This window comes from Sapajus apella, unplaced genomic scaffold (genome assembly GCF_009761245.1).
Source record: "Sapajus apella isolate SASKATOON/1434 unplaced genomic scaffold, GSC_monkey_1.0 scaffold17, whole genome shotgun sequence".
Taxonomy (NCBI): domain Eukaryota; kingdom Metazoa; phylum Chordata; class Mammalia; order Primates; family Cebidae; genus Sapajus; species Sapajus apella.
Window position 1 is genome coordinate 14,934,524 of NW_022436957.1, and position 8,969 is coordinate 14,943,492.

An 8,969-nucleotide genomic window follows, 5' to 3' on the forward strand; every position below is an offset into this window, starting at 1 on the left:
AGAAAGTAAAAAATTCTGCATTGTAAATAAGAATGGAAAGTCTAAATAATTGAGAATAAATAACATGTTTATGAAAAAGTAAATTCAATATTGTGAACATGTCGATAAATAGTTTGGTACAATTCCAATGAAAATCTCAAAAGGTATTTTTTGTAAAACTTGAAAAGCTGACTAAATTATTTGTTGATGATTAGAGAAGCAGGAATAGCCAGGATACACCTAATAAAGGAAAACTAAGAGGAGGAACTCATTTTCCTATTATCAATAACTATTTGAAACTTATAGTAATTTTTTTTTGAAACGGAGTTTCACTCTGGTTGCCCAGGCTGGAGTGCAATGGCACGATCTCGGCTCACTGCAACCTCCGCCTCCCAAGTTCAAGCTATTCTCCTGCCTCAGCCTCCCAAGTAGCTGGCATTACAGGCATGCGCCACCACGCCCAGCTAATTTTGTATTTTTAGTAGATACGGGGTTTCTCCATGTTGGTCAGGCTGATCTCGAACTCCCGACCTCAGGTGATTCACCTGCCTCAGCCTCCCAAAGTGCTGGAATTATAGGCATGAGCCACTGCACCTGACCTGAAACCTATAACAATTAAGGCAGTGTGATATACACCAACAGAAAAAGAAATCTCTGTGGAGAAACAAATCTCCTAGAAAACAAATTTTTGCGAAGGGAGAACCACTCCAAAGACCTTTTCACCTGCCCAGTACTGTCACAGGAATAAGAAATACATTTCCATTGTGTTTCAGCCAGTTTATATTTTTGAATATGTTTTTTTTTTTAAAAGCATTAGCCTCTTCTAGTACAACTGCTATTGCTTTAGAGGTCATCCTGTCAATTTTGATATTCAAAAAGTAACATCATATTTAAATTAAGATCTTTACCTGTTAAAAACACGAGACCTTTAGAGAATTTCAACTTGAATCACCATTTGCCTAACTTACTACTGCTACTGGATGCCATTGTTCTATTTTTTTAACCCTAAGATCTTATTGCTTTTGAACTCAATGATATTTTAGATTACCCACTTATGTACTACTTTATTTGCTCATTTTCTCTTTTTTCATCTTAAATCTTCCATCTGAGATCACATCTTTTCTTTCCACAGTACATTCTGTACAAGTTCTTTTATGGGAAAGTCTGCTGGTGCCAAATTCTCAGTATAGTTAGTCCTCATTTAATGTCTTTGGTACGTCTTGGAAACTGCAACTTTAATCAGAATGGACTAAAGCAGGTCCTTGAATAATGTCATTTTGTTCAATGTCATTTTGTTATAACAGTGAGGAGCAAAGAAAATTGGTTTCATTATATGTCATTTTGCTTCAAGTTGCAGTTTCTAAGAACCTATTGACAGGGTGAAGTGAGGACTTGCTGTATTTGGAAATATTTTTATTTTGCCTGCAGTCCTGTTTTGGGGGAGAGGGGTGAGGGAGAGTTCAAGTGGCCACAGGTTTTGGTTTTTTTTTTGAGACTGAGTCCCGCTCTGTCAGCAGGCTGGAGAGCAGTGGTGCAATCTCGGCTCACCGCAACCTCCGCCTCCCAGGTTCAAGCAATTCTCCTGCCTCAGCCTCCCGAGTAGCTGGGATACAGGCACGTGCCATCACACCTGACTAATTTTTTGTATTCTTAGTAGAGATGGGGTTTCACCGTGCTAGCCAGAATGGTCCCGATCTCTTGACCTTGTGATCCACCCACCTTGGCCTCCCAAAGTGCTGGTATTACAGGCGTGAGCCACGGCGCCTGGCCCAGTTTTAAAAATTCACAGGAAATCAAATGCAACAAAATCAGGATAAAGTGAGACCTTGATGAATACATCCTCCTGAAACAAAGTTTCTATAAGCAAAGAGTGAAGTGGAGGCTTGTCGAGAGGTATTTTCTTTCTTTCACCTCTGTACAAGGCAGGCATCAGGTGGGGAGGGGACATGATGTTACCCCTCAGCTCCCTCCACAACAAGCCAGGGGCCTCATGTAGATGAGAGCATGATTGCACTGTGCTGAATCAGGGGACTGGCTCATCCAGGAGTGACCAAGAACTGTCCATGCCGTGGGGCTGGGCAGTCCCCACCGTGCTTCCCCTGGAAAGGAAATGGAGTTTCCTACTGTTGGAAATAGAGAAAAATCAGCACTGAGACAAAGGATCTTTCAGCAATGCAATTTTTACTTCCTGGACTGCAGGAAGGGTACTGTCACTAGCCATCTTGCCACGAGAGTACAATGAACAAAGGAACACAAATTTATTCCTTACGCATTTGGGATTGTCTTTACTGCTGTGTCTGATCTCCGTTGGCTGAAGTCGGACCTCACAATCTAAGCTAAAACCCGATTGGCTAACAACTTAAAACTTTTTTTTTTTTTTTAAATATGGAACGCTTCACGAATTTGCGTGTCATCCTTGCGCAGGGGCCATGCTAATCTTCTCTGTATCGTTCCAATTTTAGTATATGTGCTGCCGAAGCGAGCACTTAAAACTTTTTTAAACAGGTAAAAGCAATGGAGAGCTGGGACCTGCCTGTGAGCATGTCCAGCACAGATATCTTGGTTAAAGTACAAGGACACAGAATGTACTATGTGCCTGTAAGCATGGCATGTCTAACAGCTGCCTAGGATAGGGCTTAACAAAGTTGTTAGCACACTTATTCTTTAAAAAGACAGGAAACCTTAAAAAGGAACTTCTCTACTTCCCATACCTACCGAGGCCTGATGGGGCTCCAGCATTGCCTGACTTCTGTTTCTCGAATTCACCTGCTCAGGGGCCAGACTTCTAGGCGCTGACTCAGTGCAGACAAGAGCAAAGTGGGTAAAGTCTGGGGACATGAAACATTCTTTTCAATCTCTTAAACCTGGCTTCTTGCCTTTTCATCTTTTGCTGCTGCTGCCACCTAGCTTTAACCAGATATCACCCAAAGGCCTAAAGAAAGCTGTTACAGTGGCAAGAAGCGGCAGGAACACCAGGAACACAGACGACCGTGCACAGCCCCCTTTCTCGAACCCTTTCAGCCTGACTCCATTTTAAATAAATATGTCTAATAATTTCCATGCCAGGACCAAGTCACTGGCAGGGTTCTTAAAAGCAAAGTGGGGCTGGGCATAGTGGCTCACACCTGTAATCCCAACAGTTTGGGAGGCTGAGGCGGGCAGATCACCTGAGGTCAGGAGTTCGAGACTAGTCTGACCAACATGGTGAAACCCCATCTCTACTAAACACAAAAAATTAGCTGGGCGTGGTGGTGCATGCCTGTAGTCCCAGCTTCTTGGGAGGCTGAGGCAGGAGAATCGCTTGAACCTGGGAGGCAGAGGTTGCGGTGAGCCGAGATCGTGCCACTGCACTTCAGCCTGGGCAACAAGAGTGAAACTGTCTCAAAAAAAAAAAAAAAACAAAGTGGAAAAAGGGGAGGCCTAGGCAGATTGAGCCTATTCCGAAAGAATATCTTCATCCATCTGAGGCCTATGAGTTCTCAACGAAAGCTGTGAGGTTTGCCAAAAGCTGTGAGATTCGTTTTGCTTCATTAAAAGATTGTTTTCCAAGTGGAGGCGAACCCAAGTATCCCCTGGGGCAAGTGTCAAATTATAGGTTCTGTCAACTTTAGCATAAATACTGAATTCTTACGTCTGGGGCAGTGTTAGCCAATAGAAATATCATATAAGCCACATATGTGATTTTAAATGTTCTAGTCCTCACATTAATAAAAAAGAGAAATAGATGATATTCATTTTAATATTTGACATTATTTAAATAACATTTATTTTATTTTAATTACATATATATATATATTTTTTTTTTTTTTTGAGACAGGGGCTTGCTCTGTCACCCAAGCTGGAGGGCAGTGGTGTGATCATGGCTCACTGCAGCCTCGACCTCCTGGGCTCAAGTGATCCTCCCAGTTCAGCCTCCCAAGTAGCTGGGACTGCAGGCATGCACCACCACATCAGGCTAATTTTTAAATTTTTTGTAAAGACAAGGTCTCATTATGTTGCTTAGGCTGGTCTCAAACTTAAGGCTTAAGCAGTCTTCCTGCTTTGGCCTCCCAAAGTGTCCAGACTACAGGCATGAGCCACTGTGCCCAGCCTTAATAATAGGTTTTATTTAAATAGATTTCAATAGATTTGATTTTAGCTGATTGTGTTAATCTTAATAATATATTTATTATTTACAATTAAAATAATATCTTTTCCTTATATAGCCAAAGCATTATCATGCCAACGTGTTAGCAATACAAAATTTTTATTAACGAGACGTCTTTAAATTATTGGTGTATTTATACATATGGCACAGCTCAGTTTGAACTAGCCACATTTGCAGTACTTATTGGCACGTATGGCTGTGGTTACTTTTTGGACAGTACAGCTCTAGAGAAAGACCCTAGAAACCTGTAAGTGTGAAGCACTTTTGGTTTTGTTGTTGTTGTTTTGGGGGTTTTTTTTGTTTTGTTTTTGTTTAGTTTGGTTTGGTTTTGAGATGGAGTTTCGCTCTTGTTGCCCAGGCTGGAGTACAATGGCACAATCTTAGCTCACTGCAACCTCCACCTCCCAGGTTCAAGCAATTCTCCTGCCTCAGCCTCCCAAGTAGCTGGGATTATAGGCACCTGCCACCATGCCCAGCTAATTTTTTGTATTTTCAGTAGAGACAGGGTTTCACTATTTTGGCCAGGCTGGTCTTGAATTCCTGATCTCAGGTAATCCGCCCGCCTCGGCCTCCCAAAGTGCTGGGATTACAGGTGTGAGCCACCGCGCCCAGCACATCCCAGGTGATTCTTATCAAGTAAGTCTGGCAAGTGCTTTAAGGAATGGACTCTAAACAATGAGCTTTTGTGCCATTTTGATGGCCTCACAGATACATATGTAACGTTGGAGTGATAGGGGCCTCACAGGTCATAGTTCCTCCCTTTTACAGATGAGAATACAGAAGGAACTGATTTGCCAAGATTACAAGTCTGCTGGAACTAGAATCCAAGCCGACAGATGTTTCATTTTTTGTTCTTTTCACTGCATTTGTATGTGTTCTTCAGACTGTCTGAATCATGGGAAAAAGCTATCAGAGTGACATTTTCCCGATCTGATGAACCTACCCCTGTCTCAATCCGCACTTGATTTTGAGGCAATAAAATACTGAAAACTGAAACCTCTACTGACTGGGCACCTGCTGTGTTCCAGGCACTGTACCGTGTGCTACTTACATATCATATGTAAACTCTGACAATGAACCTGTAAATATCATGACCATTTTGAGGATGAGAAGGGTAGGAACATGTCCAAGTTTGCAAATGGGTCAGTGGCAGGGAGAGAGCTGGAACCAGGGTCTGGTGTGTAGGCCATGTGCTTCTGCCTGTGCGTGCTAAGTCTTGGGCTGGAGATGCTGAGATGGCATCAAAGGTGGTATAAAGCTCATCCTGTGGCGTGTGACCCAGTCACCAGTGCCATGGCCCTTCCCAAGGCTGGGGAGCATTTCTGCAGCACAGCCCACCTCTTTGGAAGGGTTGCTGGTCCCCTTCAACTCTCTGCTATGGGCATGCCCTTTCGGTTCTCTGAGCCATCATAGCGTGGATGGAAAAAGTCCTTCACCCTAACCACACCTCCATCCTTAGCTCTGGGGCCTGAAGCTCTGGCAGTGGAATTCCCACATTCTCAGGTCAAATCATAGCGGGGGAAGCTTCCTCACACACAGATCTGCCATTCATTGGATCTGGAAAGTTCCACAGCTGGGGGCAAATGGTGAGGTAGCCACACCTTTGTATTTGGTTTGGCAAACATCTAGGAGACCAAGTGTTTGGGGTTGGTGTATTTTAGAACCTAGTCCATCCATTTGGAATCAAGCTTACACCTTCTACACAGAACTCAGGGAAATGTGTGTGCATTGGGATGGGGGTGGTTGGTGAAAGTCTTAAAATTGGTGCACTGTGTGCAGAATAAGTGAAGTTCTTTCACTCCAAAGAAGGACAGGGAGCTTAGAGCAAAGGCGAGTTTTCTTTGGTCTCCTCAGGCCCCAGTATTTTCTCATTGAATCGAATTGAATCAAGCCAGGTGAAAATCTGCAACAAGCGATTGTTGAAGTTAGCCTTACAGGAGAAAGGAAGTAAGAACAGCAGGCAGAGAGGTGAGTATCAAAAGTGGGTGCAACCAAAGGCCTTTGCCTTTGGGACCCTGTGGAGGGGCCACAGGGATAGCTTCAAGGACAGACCAGTGGGAGCATCATCACTCCACTTGTTAGACATGCAGATTCTTGGACCGCACCCCACACCTAGCAATTCAGAAACTTAGGTTGGGGTCTCGCAGTACGTGGTTTAAACATCACTTCCAGGCGATTGTGACGCATACTCAGGTGAGAGATGCTTTTGGACAATACAGTAGTTCTCACTGAGTGGTATATTAGGCTTGCCCTGTGGGGGCTTTTTTGGAAAAAAAAAGTCAGTGCCTGGGCCCCATCTTGGATACATACTCATTTAATTGGTCTAGAGCAGGGCCTGGACAAGTGTATGCTTTAAAAGCTCTCCAGGTGATTCTAATGTGCAACCCAAGTTGAGAACCACTGCTTTAGGGAATGGGGTCCCAGATCCTCCACCTGGCCCTACCCTCACCGGGGGAGTGACCTCAGATCCTTCACATGGCTGCCTCCAGCTCTTTTCTCTCTGAAAAGGTGCTGGGAAGCCACTTGTCAACGACTTCCAGGGCATCTTCCAGCATCTGTTGTCTCCTGACTTTTTAATGATCGCCATTCTAACTGGCATGAGGTGGTAGCTCATTGTGGTTTTGATTTGCATTTCTCTAATTACCAGTGATGATGAGCTTTTTTACATATGTTTATTGGCCACATAAATGTCAGCCAGTGGTGACCCTAAAGCTTCCTCCTAAGTTCCTGGCTAGTGCTCGTAAAGGGGCACTAGTGCCCCTAAAGGGTAGGGTTCAAGACAACCCCCTACTCAGCATCCAGGAATAAAAGGGCTGACTGCTGAAAACTGACATCCCCAAGGAGTCGATGTGACCTGTTGAGCTTGCAGAGATGACCTTCTGGAAAGCCCTTGGTATGTTATAATCCCAAATGATGAATTAGTGGGAGAGATTTCTCCTTAGTATCGTAAAGCTGTTAACAGGCCACTTAGGCAAGGTTTCCAAAAAAGAAAAAAAATGTCTTACTATTGCAGGGGAAGGCTTTGCCTTGCTGCTCAGACTGTGGTCCATGGATGGGCAGCGTCAGCATTACCTGGCTTGCTAGAAATGCAGAATCTCAGGCTCTATCTTTGACCTATGAATAAATATCTTCATTTTTAAAATTATTATACTTTAAGTTCTGGGATACATCTGCAGAATGTGCAGGTTTGTAACATAGGTATACACGTGCCATGGTGGTTTGCTGCACTCATCAACTCGTCAACTACATTAGGTATTTCTCCTAATGCCATCCCTCTCCTAGTCCCCTACCCCAACAGGCCCTGGTGTGTGATGTTCCCCTCCCTGTGTCCATGTGTTCTCATTATTCAACTCCCACTTATAAGTGAGAACATGTGGTGTTTGGTTTTTTGTTCCTGTGTTAGTTTGCTGAAAATGATGGTTTCCAGCTTCATCCATGTCCCTGCAAAGGACATGAACTCATCCTTTTTATGGCTGCATAGTATTCCATCATGTATATGTGCCACATTTTCTTTATCCAGTGTATTGTTGATGGGCATTTGGGTTGGTTCCAAATCTTTGCTATTGTGAATAGTGCAATAAACATAAATATCCATGTTTCTTTATAGTAGAATGATTTATAATCCTTTGGGTATAGACCCAATAATGGGATTGCTGGGTCAAATGATATTTTTGGGTTCTAGATCTTGAGGAATCATCACACTGTCTTCCACAATGGTTTAACTAATTTACACTCCCACCAACAGTGTAAAAGTGTTCTTATTTCTCCACGTCCTCTCTAGCATCTGTTGTTTCCTGACTTTTTAATGATCGCCATTCTAACTGGCATAAGATGGTATCTTTTTTGGTCTTGATTTGCATTTCTCTAATGACCAGTGATGATGAGCTTTTTAAAATATATTTATTGGCTGCATAAATGTCGTCTTTTGAGAGGTGTCTGTTCATATCCTTTGCCCACTTTTTGATGGGGTTGTTTTTTTCTTATAAATTTAAGTTCCTTGTATATTCTGGAGATTAGCCCTTTGTTAGATGGATAGATTGCAAAAATTTTCTTCCATTCTGTAGGTTGCCTGTTCACTCTGATGATAGTTTCTTTTGCTGTGCAGAAGCTCTTTAGTTTAATTAGATCCCATTTGTCAGTTTTGGCTTTTCCTGCCATTGCTTTTGGTGTTTTAGTCATGAAGTCTTTGCTTATGCCTATGTCCTGAATGGTATTGCCTAGGTTTTCTTCTAGGGTTTGTATGGTTTTAGGTCTTACATTTAAGTCTTTAATCCATCTTGAGTTAATTTTTGTATAAGGTGTAAGGAAGGGGTCCAGTTTCAGCTTTCTGCACATGGCTAGCCAGTTTTCCCAACACCATTTATTAAATAGGGAATTTTTTCACCATTGCTTGTTTTTGTCAGGTTTGTCAAAGATCAGATGGTTGTAGATCTGTGGTGTTATTTCTGAGGCCTCTGTTCTGTTCCATTGGTCTATATATTTGTTTTGGTACCAGTACCATGCTGTTTTGGTTACTGTAGCCTTGTAGTATAGTTTGAAGTCAGGTAGCATGATGTCTCCAGCTTTGTACTCTCAATAAACTAGGTGTTGATGGAATGTATCTCAAAATAATAAGAGCTATTTATGACAAACCCATAGCCAATATCATACTGAATGGGCAAAAGCTGGAAGCATTCCCTTTGAAAACCAGCACAAGACAAGGATGCCCTTTCTCACCACTCCTATTCAACATAGTACTGGAAGTTCTGGCCAGGGTAATCAGGCAAGAGAAAGAAATAAAGGGTATTCAGATAGGAAAAGAGGAAGTCAAATTGTCTCTGTTTGCAGATGACATGATTGTATA

The 8,969-nt window shown here is 42.7% G+C and overlaps 1 non-coding gene across 1 annotated transcript; it reads right to left on the reverse strand.

The window, feature by feature from the left end:
• Positions 1–2,358: 2,358 nt before the first annotated feature.
• Positions 2,359–2,465, reverse strand: LOC116556837. Its single transcript, XR_004271186.1, has one exon. It is a non-coding gene; the product is annotated as a U6 spliceosomal RNA (small nuclear RNA).
• Between the last annotated feature and the right edge of the window lie 6,504 nt (positions 2,466–8,969).